The sequence below is a fragment of the Panthera tigris genome, chromosome D4 (genome assembly GCF_018350195.1).
Source record: "Panthera tigris isolate Pti1 chromosome D4, P.tigris_Pti1_mat1.1, whole genome shotgun sequence".
Lineage (NCBI taxonomy): Eukaryota > Metazoa > Chordata > Mammalia > Carnivora > Felidae > Panthera > Panthera tigris.
Genome location: NC_056672.1, coordinates 92,125,851 through 92,139,721, shown reverse-complemented (window position 1 = coordinate 92,139,721; position 13,871 = coordinate 92,125,851). Strand labels below are relative to the sequence as shown.

Sequence of the window (13,871 nt, the reverse complement as noted above, 5' to 3'; positions counted from 1 at the left end):
CCCAAACAAAACAGGAGCCAAGGAGAGGCCCCCCCATCCGCCCCAGGCAGTGCCTCCCTGCCTGCAGGGTGACCCCACTCCTGGGGCCGCGGGTGGGAAGGCCTGGGCCTCCTGGACCCCCAGACACAGGCCCACGGCGCTCACTGCCCCTCAGCGGCCGGCGGGCCACCGCAGAGCCCGGGCCCCCACCCTTCTCCCCCTTGGGTGGGGCTGGCTCGCAGGGGTGTTTGCTTCCTTCTCCCCACAAAGAAAACCATGCATTTTCCAAGAGCGGCTGGTTTTCTCTTGCTAACTGTACCCTCACCCTCACGGATGGCCCACTTTACCACTAGGGTTTTGTGCTGACTGCCTCAATCCCATCAAGTTTTGGAGCAAGAGGAATGATCCCGTGTTTTCCAGCTGCAGTGACTCGGGCCCCATCTGACCCGTGCAGACACGACAGCGATCATGCCCATCTCCTCTGTCCCCACGAGTGTGCGGGCCTGGCCCCAGCCTGGAACCCCCCCGTGACACTCCTCTGCTCCGAGATGGAGCCACCCCGGGCGGGAGGTCAGAGGACCAGGGGGGCCCTACCCCAGCCCGGGGGACAAAGGGACATGTCCCTGCTCGGGGGGCCGGCTCTGCCGTTCCTTCCAAGGCCAGGGCTGGCAGAAGGAGGGGGCAGCAGTCGTGCAGAACGGGGAGCGGGGCCTTCACTCCTGTACTGGCTGAGGGTCCCCCCAAACCACATCCCCCCAAATCCCACCTCACAATGGGATCTCAGCCGAAACCAGCAGCAGATGCCAGGTTAAGAAGAGGCCTTACTGGGTTGAGGGTGAGCTCTATACCCAACAGCTGGTGTCCTTCTGAAAAGCAGGCGTGGACACATGGGACACACAGAGAGACAGGAGGGATGTGGTCGTGAGCTGAGGACGCCCGCAGCGGCCAGAGGCTGGGAGGGAGCACGGCCCGGTGACAGTCTGACCTCCGGACCCAGGCGGACACAGAGTCCTGCTGTTTGGAACCCCCCCCCCCAAGCTCGTGGGCCTCTGTTCAGCAGCATCAGGACCCGCACACACCCGCCCCACCGACATCGACCTTGACCCGGGCTCGGAAGCAATGGGAAGCCACTGGTTTTCCAACTTGGACAATGTCTGCCAAGAACGAGGGCGGCCAGGCGTGCTCTGAGTCCGGGATGCCTCCTCACTGCCCGCCACAGCCCCGCCAACTCAGAGCCTCCAGACTCGGGGCCCCGAGGGGCCTGGCCGCTCACCCGCCTCCAGGAGCAGCTGGTCCCGACAGGACCACAGCGTCACCCACTCCGGCCCCCTGGGCCTGAGACCCAAACCCCCCACTGCACACAGGGTCCCGTGTGGCCCATCACTCCCCCCAGAGACACACAGACAGACCCGGGCTGGGAGGCGTTGCGCGAACCTGGCCTGCGTTCCAGAGTCAAGGGCACAGGAGCCAGGGAAAGACCACAGAAGCTTCCAGACTAAAGGAGCCTAAAAGACACAATAAGACTGAAACACACGGAGCGCCTGGGTGGCTCAGTGGGTTACGCGTCCGACTTCGGCTCAGGTCACGATCTCGCAGTTCACGAGTTCGAGCCCCGTGTCGGGCTCTGTGCTGACAGCTCAGAGCCTGGAGCCTGCTTCCGATCCTGTGTCTCCCTCTCGCTCTGCCCCTGGCCCTGACTCTCTCAGGAATAAACAAACATTAAAACAAATTAAAAAAAAAAAAAACCTCAACCACATAAGAGCATACCTACGCTCACAGCAGCCTTATTCACAAAGCCAAGAAGTAGAAACGATCCAAGCATCCATCGACAGGCAAACGGAGAAGCAAGCGTGGTCGACCCGCCGTGGACCCGGCGTGGACCCCCCTCAGCCGTAGCTCGGCCGCGGATGCCCCCGGAGGACACGCGCTCCGTGAGAACGGCCAGACGCCAGGGACGAACGCCGTAGGATCCGCTCACCTGAGACCCTGAGGCGGCCGGACCCATGGACACAGAGAGGGGAGCTGGGGGCCGGGGGCTCCTATCTGCCCGACGAGTGGTCCCGGGACGGAGGGCGGCCACTCGCGGGGCGCCCCTGAACTGCACGCGTCAAACGCTCGGATGGTGGACGTGATGCTCTGTGTCGTTCAGCACAGTAAAGGAGGGAGAGGGGAAGAAAATTCCAGATGCGGGGAGGGGGCGGGGGGGGGAGGGAGGGGGCCGGTGGGACCAGGGGGAGCCTGGGGAGGGGGGATCCGTGTGTAACGAGGCAGAGTCCAGTCTGGGAAGACAGACGCGTTCTGGGGACGGACGGAGGGGGAGGGGGCGGCTGCCCGACAGCGTGAATGCACCTGACGCCCCTGAACTGTGCCCTTAAACTGGTTAAGATAGTAAGCTTTATACATACGGTAACTAGGATTTAAAAAAAATTTTTTTTAATGTTTTTATTTATTTTGGAAAAAGAGACAGAGTGTGAGCGGGCAAAGGGGCAGAGAGAGAGGGAGACACAGAATCCGAAGGAGGCTCCAGGCTCCGAGCTGTCAGCACAGAGCCCCACGCGGGGCTCGAACCCACAAACGGCGAGATCATGGCCTGAGCCGAAGCCGGACGCTCAACTGACTGAGCCCCCCCAGGCGCCCCTAGGATTTTTTAAATTAAAACTTTAGGGATGGATGCCTGGGAGGTTCAGTCGGTCGAGTATCTAACTCTTGGTTTCAGCTCAGGTCATGATCTTGAGGTCCGTGGGTTCGAGCCCCACGTCGGGCTCTGCGGGTCGGCCCCAAGCCCAGCCAGTAAAAGCCTTCATAAACGAGTCTCTGAATGTGGCCAGGACCCTCTAGGACCTTCTGAGCTGCAGCACGCCCAGCAGCTGGGGGAGGGGAAGGCAGAGGAGTGCCCCCAAACACCCCAGGGGCCTCCCAAGAAGAACTCGGGCCTATTCCCAAGGATGCTCGGTGGAGGGGACTTCCCATTTTCCTGGGTTATCGAGAACCTGACAAGGGACCCAGAGCAAAACCACGGGCCAGCCTCCCACAACCTCGGGGCCCTCACTGCTGTGCTCCAGCCTGGCCCAGGTCGGTCTGCGTGGCTTGGAGCGGTGTGGGGAGAGACCAGGGACCCTGCTCCTCTGCCAAGAAGCACCTGAGGCCCCCATCACAGCTCTCCAGAGCCAGCCGCCTGCTTCTCGGGGTCCCGGGGCCCCTCAAGATCCGGGCTCGTGTGGTCCCGAAGGGCAGCACAGCCTCTCGGCTCCCGTGGCCCGCAGCCGGGACGCTGTGGCCCTCCCACCTCCTCCGCTGCATCATTTCCCCTCATCAGCTTACTTTCCTTCTAGGGGGAGGAAGGAGGAGGCTCCAGGGGCCTCTAAGGTTTGGGATCCAGCACCCGGCCAGGCCCAGCCCCGAGGGCTCCTCTGGACGACACGCCTTTCCTTCCCTGGCCCTTCACATGACAGGGGCTGGCCAACTAAACTGGGTTACAACAATTAACACAAATTCTGCCGCCTGTCCCAAAACTTACATAACCGCAGACACTGTGCCTCAGGAAACTTCCTCCGCCCATGGCCCCATTTCCTGCCCTCGACCCCGGGCTTTGGTCCTGGAAACAAAGCTGCTCCTAGATTCCCCAGCTGGTACTGGCCCTCCAGCCCTGCCAGCCAGTACTCGTCGGGGCAGCAGCCTCTGTCTGCGTGTCTGGCTGCCCACCCTCCCAGGCCAGCACAGGGCCAGCCCCCCACTTCCCAAACAGCACCCCCTCCCCTCCGGCACCAAGGGGTTTCTGTGACCTCCGCACACCGGACAGCGTCCCCCCAGATTCACGTCCACCCAGGACCTCAGAACGGGACCTTACTTGGAGTCTGGGTCTTTGCAGATGTGATCGGTTAAGGACTGAGACGAGACCGTCCTGGGTTGAGGGCGGGCCCCGCATCCCGTGACGGGTGTCCTCGTACGAAGAGGGAAATTTGAACACAGACACAGAGAGGGAGGGCGGCCATGTGACAGCCGAGGCAGAGGTGGCAGGGACGGGTCTACAAGCCAAGGGACGCCAAGGACCTCTGGCACCACCAGACGCCGGGAGAGGCCAGGTTCTCCCCTGGAGCCTCCAGAAGGGGCCAGGCCTGCCCCCTCCTTGACTTTGGACCTGCGGCCTCAGAACGGCGGAGGGGATACATTTCTGTCCTTTGAAGCCACTAGCTTTATGGTCACTTGTTGCCTGGGCTCACACGGCCTGCGCCCTCCCTGCCTGTTGGCAAATATCACTGCTCTCCCGGGGCGGACAGACCCCATGGGCGCCCCAGAGCAGCAGTCACAAAACGGAGGGGGGCACCACAGAGGGGAAGGAGCTTGGCAGGGAAGAGAGCAGCACCGCCTCATCACGGCCGGGTCACGGCACGCACCAGCGCACTGGGGACGGCCCCCACCCTCCAGCGAGAGCGTCTGTGCGTGGAGCCCACGAGGCACCTTTCCGGGGCCATCTCGGTGACCAGAGAGTAGGCGGTGCCCCACTTCCGTTTCTCCTTCAAAGCTCTTCTCACTTGTGGGGAAACTGAGGCCCAGGGAGGCCACGGTAGCACAGCACACAGTAAGGAACAGCGCTCAAAAATCCCGAGGTGAGACTCGCTCCGAACCTGGATTCTGCAGAAAGTGGCCGCTCGGCTGAGAACGGCCCCGAGTGGCCCCGACAGGATCGTGGGGATGGTCACGGCCCCATCCAGTCCCAGCGGCCCCCAAAACCCTGTCCTCTTCCTGCCTGTGTGGCCCTGAGGGGGAGAGAGCCTCCCATCCACAAGGGGGGGCGGGACGTGTGCTCGGTCCCAGGCTCCCTGGCCCTGCCCATATGTAACCACGTCCACGGGAAATGCAGGAGACCCGAGGTCCCCGGGGCACCACCAGCTTCCACGGTTGCCAGGCGGACCCTACTTCTGGGGACCTGTAAATGGGCTCTTCTGCCATGAGGGGTCACGGATCTATACTCCACACTGGCCCCGCCCAACTTCTTCTAGACGGTGGGAGAGGACATTGGGAAGGGATCGCAAAGCCATGAAACTAGAGTCCCCCCGCCCCCCGTCAGGACCAGCTGGGGGCTGGTGACGGAGGGAGCCGTCCTCAGACTCTGGCCACCTCGCAGATCCACAGGCCGGCCACACGTCCCTCGAGGCCACCCCAAGCCCCTCCTGTGAGCCGCAAAGCCAGTCAGGGTGATGGCCTAGAGCAGCCAGAGGCGGAGCCGGGTCTGTGACCTCAGTCCCTTCCTCGGGGACTCACCCGAACCCCAGAGGCCACCGCAGCAAACACCACCAGCTACCTGTAGTGGACGGGGACCTCAGGGAGGGCCCGGCCCCGGCACGGAGGCAACGCGAGCTCAGCAAACCTCACGGAGCCGGGCAGCAGCTTGGACGAGAGTCACGCCAAAGCCTCCACCGCGTCCACTCTGCCCCCGGCTCCCCGGGTCCCTCAGCGTCCCCACCCCCGCCACCCCCATGTGCCCCACGCCCATCCTGGGAGAAGGTTCCCGGAGGAGCCAGCGGGCGATTTGCATAATATTCTTTGCAAGTTAATATCAGCCTCTGATAATGATCTCGGCATAGCGTGGAGCGCTGAGGCGGCTGTTACAACACTAAGTAATCATATTTTAAATTATGTTTCCCTTTATAGCAAGGTGTTGCAAAAACACACAGACATGAAATCTGTCTGTAGCAGCCCCACTGCCAAGCACCTGACCAGCTTCCCAGTGGCGGCTGTGACTGCAACACCGGGGCCCGGGAAGCCCAGACACCAGGGGCCACACGTGACCCCCGGGGCCCCAGCCCCATCGTCACCGGGGCCAGGGGGCCCTTCCCGGCAGGGACGCGTCTACACGGGGTCGTTCACGGGGCACCTACCGCCCACTCTTGCCGGGGGTCCCGACTGCCCTGGCAGGCTCTCCCTTCCCACCCTCCCCGGCCCGGCCTCACGCTGGAGACCCCAGTGCCCCGGGGGGGGGGGGAGGGGGGCCAGACTTCATGGGATCACAGGCAATACACAAGCCTAAGAACTCAAAAGTCTAGGCTTTGGTGCCACAGGCCCTTCTAAGGTTGCGGCCTGGCCAGGGTCACCCGTCACCCCTCACCCAGCGTGCGGGTAGGTGGGCTTGTCCTAGACTGTCGCACCTCCGTACCCCAGATGCAGCCCGTGGTGCCTCCGACAGCCCGGGGGGCCTCCGACAGCCCGGGGGGCCGAACGTCATGGGCGACCCGGTGCCTGGGGGGGGATGGCGAGGGCCCAAACAGACGCGGCCCCTGGGGCGGCCGTGGGGGGGGCGCCGGGAGCCGCAGGGGCGTCCGCCCTGCTCAGAAGGGGACCCCCACAGAAGAGGCCACGTGCCCCCTGCTCTCCTCTCCTTTCATCTGGGAGCGGGGGCCACCACTCAACCTTTATTTTCTTAAAAGCTTTTTTTTTCTTTTTTATTAAAAAAAATCCAATTATAGCACAAATCTCTCAGCAGGGGTCAGTGTGAAATAAGAATGGCCAGAGTTAATGGACATGACACAGGCAAGATTAATGCCTAAAGGGCTTCGTAAGTTGTATGATGCAGATTTCATTAACATTTTAATTGTAATGTATCTTTTTAATCTTCCCTCTCTAATGGCTTTATATCCAAAAACAGGGAAGAAAAAACTGCTGACGACAACAAAAAGTATCAATATACAAAATTTAACAAAGGCGCTTAGCAGCGCAATGGAAACTAAATTAAATGAGCAAAACTATGTTAACATTGTGATTTTTCTAACGGCACAAAAGTCAGGAATGCGGCAAAGGCGGTTACTTCTCCCTTCTTGGCACAGAGACAGCGATGGGGCAAAAAACGGGAGACAGCGGGGCAGCAGCCGCGGGCGCAGGTACCGCTGAGACCCAGACCCTTCTGCTCCTGACCCGCAGGCCGGGGCAGCACCCACAGTCCAGACTGCCGGCCGCGTCCAGGAGCCGGAGGGACGGAGGAGGGACGCACCGTCCAGAGGACACCAGCCATCAGGGCGGAAGGCCCCCACTGATGTGCGGAAGGGGAGGGGACATCTAGGGACATCACCGTAACGCGGCGGGCATTTTGCGGGGCAAAGGCTGGGGTGGCGGATAAGCGGGCATCCGGCCCCCAACACCCACAGCGAGGGACCCGGGCAGTCCTGGCCAGCCGGCTCCAGCTCTCAAAGAGAGCGAGCGTTTCCACAAATACACCTGCTTCTGACTACCGAGGGCCCTGCAGATTTTTATTTTCAATCAACAAACACTCAGAGTCCCAAGCCTGTCGCCTGTGGCTCTATCTAATGGCTTGCGCCCCCCTCCCTGGCGTGCCTTTTCTCTGCAACAGCCCCCACACCGTGCCTCCCTCGGGGACCTGCTGGCTGGGCCTGGGGGCCGGCCAGCCCAGGGCCCGGGACACAGTGCTGCGGTCCTGCTGATTGCTCAAACCCAGTGACTATATATGGGCACTTTCAGGCCTCTGCGGTCTCCGCCCCCGACCTGCCCGCTTCCCAGGCACACAGGCAGGCGCTAGGCGGGGCCCATCCATGGCCATGTGCCCTCCTGGATGCCAGGGCCCAGGGCCGAGGGGGAGGGGGAGATTCCTTCAGAGACCCGGAGCCAGCCTCTCCTCCCCCCCTGGGACCAGAGAACAACGCCTCGGAGGAAAGTATGTCTGTGCCCTCCCTGGAGACTGAGAAGCAGCCTCCCCTTAAAGGGCCATGTGCTTCTCACTGGCTGCGGCCCACTCACAGGGAGGGGGCATCCCGGGAGGGCCTCCAGGCTGGGCCCGACCTGCACAGAGGCCCCAGGCCGGCCCGCTCACCTTCAGCCTCCAAGCAAACAAGGAAGCTACCGCTCAGCATTGGAACTCACAGGCCAGGGTGGGGCTCAGAGAGGCCGAGTTACGCATCCAAGGTCACACAGCTCCAGGCGGGATGAGACCTGGGAGGGACCCCGGAGTTTGTGCTCACAACCGCCCCCCCTTCCTGAACCCAGGCCAGGGAGGGGCCCGGAGAGCCCAGGGTCACGGTCAGAGCCCCTCCATCCATTCCCCCGCTCAGATGTGCTCCCGCCGCCCTTGTCCTCAAGGGCACTGCCCCACTCTGAAGATGCTAACCACAGAGGCGGCCACCAGGGAGCCCCACTCCAAAGTCCACGTCCCCAACATCAACGGCTGCCACTTTCAGCCACCTCTGCGTCCGCCCCCTCCCCCCCACGGGCCGCCAGGCCCTCGCCCACGGGGCCCACTTCCAGAACCCGGCACTTGAAAGGCCAGAGGCCACCGTGGAGGAGGAGGCCCAGCTCCCAGCAAGCAGCAGCTGCAGGTGGCACAGGAGGGAGCCGTGGGCAGCCCGGAACCAGTGTCCACAGAGCCCGAGGCCAGGCCTGGTGAGAGCAAGCACTTGCGAAAAGAGAAGCAGAGACGGCCAGGATCCCTGCCCTGCCCTGCCCTGCAGGCGAGCCTCTGGCCTCACCAAGCTGAATGCTCTCCCAGCCTGCAGCCAGGTGCCCTGGAGCCCAGGTCCAAGTCGGGGGAGGACGCGACCCTTCAGGCACACCCGAGGTGGCAGCAGGTCACGGTGTGGGGTCCGCACATCTCTGAACTGAGGCGGACACACAGACAACTGACTGGAGCCCCCTGCTCATCAAGAGGGCACGAGGGAGGGGAGCAGGCCAGGCAGGGCTGACGCGCGGCGCTGGACAGGGGCTCCGGGGGGGCCCGGGGCCCGGCCTGGCCTGGGCAGAGGAGAGGCCCACAGGAGCCAGCCCTGCACAGGCCCTGTGCCCACTCCCCGGCCCCGGGCAGACCCCTCACCCAACCAGACTTTACAAGCCCCCAAAAGTGGGGCCGCCCAGAGCTGGAGAAGCTCAGGATCCAGCCAGGGACACCAGGGGCACCTGTTCCTGCCTTGGAACCACCCCCCCACACGCAGTGGCACCACACCACAGGCTTTGCTCCCCTTCAAAAGACCAGGGCTGGAAGACCGGCCCCGGGTTCCTGAGCCCAGGGCACCCCTGAGGGACAGCAGCCTCGAGAACGAGCCAGGTAGCCAACAGGACTCTGAACCGAACGTCAGCTCGTCGCGTCCCACGAACCTAGTCGAACTTCCCAAGTATGCCCGTCACACCGGGGTCTGTCAAAGGCCCTGGTTCCCGGGAAAACACGCGAGTGTGCCGGGGCGAGGGGCCGTGATCTGGGCTGCAGTCCACACGCGGACAGTTGGGCAGACACTCACCACGCTGCCCCCGGCCAGGGTGGCTTTTGCCACCCTATGGTCTCTCGGGACAACAGAACCCAGGCAGAGCCCAGGCAGGGGAGGCCAAGGTGAGCTAGAAGAGGGCCCATGGGGGCTGGGCCACGGCGGGGGGGGGGGGGGGGGGGTGGTCTCAGGGCACTGACACTCTCGCCCTCGTGGATGGCAGGTGCTGCCGCCCGTCAGGGGAAGCCCGGGGCCCGGCCTGGGCGGCCCATCCCCAACTCTGCACTCGGGGGAGCTCAGACCCCAGAGGCAGGGGTGTGGGGTGGAGCCCTGGGAACACTCCTTGCCACGGTTCTTATCCCCTGTCCCACCAGGGGTACGGGGCCCCCCTCAAGCCATGACGCAAGGCAGGCAGGACCCGAAGGCAAGGACGCACGAAGGGCCCGGCTCAGGGCTTGCCGTCACCCCTTCCGTGAGTACCTCGTGCTCGCTTTAGCTGGAAACCAGAGAAAGCTTTGAAGGATTTTGCCGAAAGTGACCCAGGAGTCCAGCCCCCCAGAGACGGCCTCTCTGGGCGCCCTGGCACACCCTCCAGCGGGTCCACAGTGACGATCCCGAGACACCCCCGTGCGGCCCGGTGCTCCCAGGTCAGGGGTGCGCCAGGAGTACGTGCTGCCCCCCTGCTCAGGAGGAGGCTCTAAACGGCTGCAGGAGAGAAGGGGCAAAGTCGCCCCAGGGTCAGCGTGGTGTCAGACGCCCCGTCCAGCCCGGCCTCTGCCCGGGCCGTGACCACCGACAGCAGGTCTCCGGCCACTGAGAGGTGACAAGTGATATCTTCTACCTGCGGGCTCCTTCCAGCAGCCTTCACGGAAGAACGCGGGGGCCCCACACCTCGCTCTCACCTCCTTCTATTTCCTTCACTCAGGCTCCAGCCAAGGTACCACCCAACCCTGGAATGACCCTATTGAAATGCCAACGGGCCTCCTGGGAGGGACGGGCACCACAGGGGGCCACAGGAGCAGGGACAAGGTGATTCGTTGGAAGGGGAAGGCAGTGCCCGCTGCCTGACCCTTTACCTAACTCCTTCCTGCCAGGCTGTTTCCTCACCTGCGAAACGGAGCCAATAACACAGCCTACCTCTCCTGGCGCCCTTGCCAGGCTTAAATGACAATAAGTGTGGAGAGCCACCTACCGCCATCACCTGGGCAAACTGGAGAGAGGGAGGGGAGTGGGGTCAGGGGCTCAAGAGGAGAGGAGGGGGGTGGGGAGTCAGGGGCGGCGAGAGGGAAGACCAGGGGAGAGACCCACACCAGCCCAGCCCAGCCCAGCCCAGCCGGGCGCAGGAAGAGGAGGGTGGCTGACCGCTGCTGGCACAGTGGAGTGCTTGCGGGCCGCTCACACAAAGCAGCCTTACGGGATGGTGGGCACACGGAGGGCAGAGAGGATGGCTGCCTCCAGCACCACCCCCCTCCCAGGATGGGCTGGACTAGGACAGCCAGGGGACACACACAGCCAGGTGCCCAGTGAGTCCGAAGAATTACCACTGGAAAGAAGGCGCCCGACTGCCTATGCGCCCAAAACATCCCAGATCTAGAGGCCCCCCGGGGGGGGGGGGGGGGGGAGGCAGTGGGAATGGTCTATAAAGCCAGCTCCAAGGGACCTACCACCGGCAAATCCACAGGTTTAATTAAAGGGCATCAGGACAGAGTTGGTAATCACCAGCCCCAAGACCAAACTTCTGAGAAGCCCGGAAGAGGGGACCCGGAGGTGACCTCTGACCTCATGCCACCCCCCCCACCCCCCACCCCCCCACACACACACATCAACGCGGCAGACTTCGGAAGAGCCTGGGTCGCCTGCCCGGGCCATGGGCGTGGGCAGCGGGCTCAGAGGTCACCTCTGAGCTTCCTGGATAAGGGGCTTGGTCGACAAGACCTCCGCTCCGCAGGGTGGGCGCAGCGGGTGACAGGTGCGAGCCCCCCCTCCCGGGGCAGCCGGCGCCCAGGTTCTCCCTAGGCTGGCGTCCGCACGGGGCAGGAACGGGGGTGCGGGGGGGGGGGGGAGATGGGGTGGGCGGGCAGGGGCGCCCGGGGAAAGGGGGCCCGCGGGGACCGGGAGGGAGAGGCGGCGGCCCGGCGGATGCGCAGCCGCGCGGCCGGCCTCGGACCCCGACCCCGGCCTCCACGCCGGGGCCGGAGGCCGGGCGGCCCGGGCGGCCCGGCGCGGGGGAGGCGCCCGGGGCCCCAGCTGGGCGCGGGCGCGGGCCGGCCGCCTCCCGGGCCGGGCCGCGCCGCCTCCCCCGGGCCGGGCGGGCGCGCCGCGCGAACTTGGGCTGCGGGCGGCCGGCGGGCACTGCGGCAGGGAGGCGGCCGGGCGCGCCGCGGAGTTTGCGGGAAGTGCGGCGGCGGCGAGCCGGCCGGCGGCGCCAAGTTGGGCGTACCTGCGGGCGCCCGGCCCGGTCCGGCCTGCGGCGGCAGGAAGTCTCGCGTCCCCGCGCTCCGGCTCACATGGACTTTCTCCGGCCTCGCCCAGCACCGGCCGCACCGCGGCGGGCGGGGCGCGGGGAGGCGCCGCGGGCCGTTTAAAGGGACAGCGCGCCGGCCGCGCGCGCGCACTCGCCGCCCCGGGGCGCGCCGCCCCGCCGCCAGGTGGGAGCCCGGGTGGGCGGGGGGAGGTGCCGGCGGGGGGAGGGGGCGCCGGGCGCGGGGTGGGAGTTGTCCCGGGGCGGGGGCCGCACTCCTCGGCCCCTCCGCGCCGCCTTCCCCGGCTTCGCGCGTCCGGCCGTGTGCGGGACGCTGGGCCGGGCCCGACCCACACCCCCCCCCGCCCCCCCCTCCGCCCCCCCCCCTCCGCCCTCCAGGCCTCGCACAAACCCGCGGAGACCGGGAGCCCCGGGCCCTGGAGCGCCCCCTCCCCGCGGCGCCCGAGCTAGCACCGAGCAGCCTCCGCAAGGCGGCGCCAAGCGGGGCCGCCGGCGGGAGGGCGTGCGCGCAAAGCGGGGATGCGGGAGCGCCTTTGGGCGAACCTGGCGTCGGGGCCCCGGGGCCTCTCGCTCGGCCCCGGGAACTTGGCCGGGGCTGCTTTCAGGCCTGGCTGGATCCGGGCGCGCTGGCGCATTATTGTCATTCATAACAACCGGCCGCCCCTCCCCCCTCCCCTCCCCTCCCCTCCCCTCGCCGGGGCTCCGGGTTTGCCTGAGGCCACGCTCCTGTAGACGCAGGTGCGCCTTCAAGTCAAACAGGCCACGCACCCGCACCCGCAGCACCCCACAAAGGCCCCCTTTTCAATCTGGAGTCTTCAGTCAGGACAGGCCAGAGACAGCCTGGCTCCCTCCCTCCCACAAGGGTCCTCATGGGAAAATGGGGGTGGTACCAAAACAGTGATCTGGAGCGTGGGGTCACCACGAGGAAGGGGTTAATGTGAAGAACAAGATGCCCAGCCACCCTCCCAGAGAATGTTCTGGACCCCTTGGGGGTAAGAGGCTAGGGCTAAAGCCCTGCAAGACAGTTAGCCAAGGTCATTCCTAGGACAATGGTCAGAAGCCCGTGCAAGAACTTCGTCCCCAAGCACAAGCCTGGTCCTTCACCTCGATCGTACACTGACCCCTCCCGCCCCCCCAACTCCAACTTGAGACTGCACAGAAAACAGCCTCCCACCAGCTCTCCCCTGCCTTGCCCTCTGGGAGGATGGGTGTGAACTCTCAAGGACTCTCTGGGACGCCCCCAGAACCCCACTCGGACCTAAACAGGGCCCCAATCCCCTCACCCCCAGACCAGTCCAGCCTACTGCAGTTTCCAAGCCCGAGGGGCAGTCTGGCGTGTCCAAGGGGCCTCTACCCACCAGAGGCACAGACTTGCGGTTTGGCCTGTGCTCACGTGGTCCAGGAGGTGCCCTGCCGGCACAGGTGCCCGCAGGGTGGTGTGGGGCAGAGGCCCCGGGCCTCAGGATCCCACCGGCTCCTACGTGCTACTGAGGATCTTGGCTGTGCAGACCCCCTCCGGCCCTGGGAAATTTGGGCTTCTACAGAGGACACGCGTGAGCAGGGACAGACTAGTGTCTGAGCACGTCCAGCCCAGGGCGAGGGCGCGAGAAGCCATCCATGAGTTCCTGAGATCCTCTCATGGCCAGCACCGGGGTCCCTGCGTGGATAAGGACCCACAGAGGGTCTAGAGGTGTGACGGCCTCCCTAGACAGGGCATGGGAGGCGGCTGTCTGCACTCTCCTGCCCGTGGGGAGCTGGTTCACATATTTGCACGATCTGATTGCTTCCATCACTCTGTTTGCTAAATCTCAAAGAAAGTCTTTCTTCTTTAATGGAGGACATTCGGAAAACATTGTAAAGTTTTTAAAAGACAACAGATGACCAAAAACCTGTTCCCCGAAGGTGACAGGATTTGCTGCAGTCTCTGTGCAACTGGGTGTGAGTACACTGCACAAGCACATTTAAATGCAGATGCGGACAGCCGCTCGCCTCCCGGCCTGCACCGCGTGTTCCGCGCGTGCTCTGCGCGTGCTCTGTGCGTGTCCGTGCGTGCTCCGTGTGTGTTCCGCGCGTGCTCTGTGCGTGTCCGTGCGTGCTCCGTGTGTGTTCCGCGCGTGCTCTGTGCGTGTTCCGCGCGTGCTCTGTGCGTGTCCGTGCGTGCCCTGGGCGTGCTCTGTGCGTGTCCGTGCGTGTTCCGCACGTGCTCTGTGCGT

The 13,871-nt window shown here is 64.7% G+C and overlaps 1 protein-coding gene across 3 annotated transcripts in view; it reads right to left on the bottom strand.

The window, feature by feature from the left end:
• The window catches only part of NACC2 (NACC family member 2), a 66,593-nt gene extending 54,919 nt beyond the window's left edge, over positions 1 to 11,674 (bottom strand). For all 3 annotated transcript variants that reach the window (XM_042964771.1, XM_042964773.1, XM_042964774.1), the window contains exon 1: positions 11,617 to 11,674. The gene's annotated coding sequence lies outside the window, so the exon portion shown is untranslated. The remainder of the gene's footprint in view (positions 1 to 11,616) is intronic.
• Between the last annotated feature and the right edge of the window lie 2,197 nt (positions 11,675 to 13,871).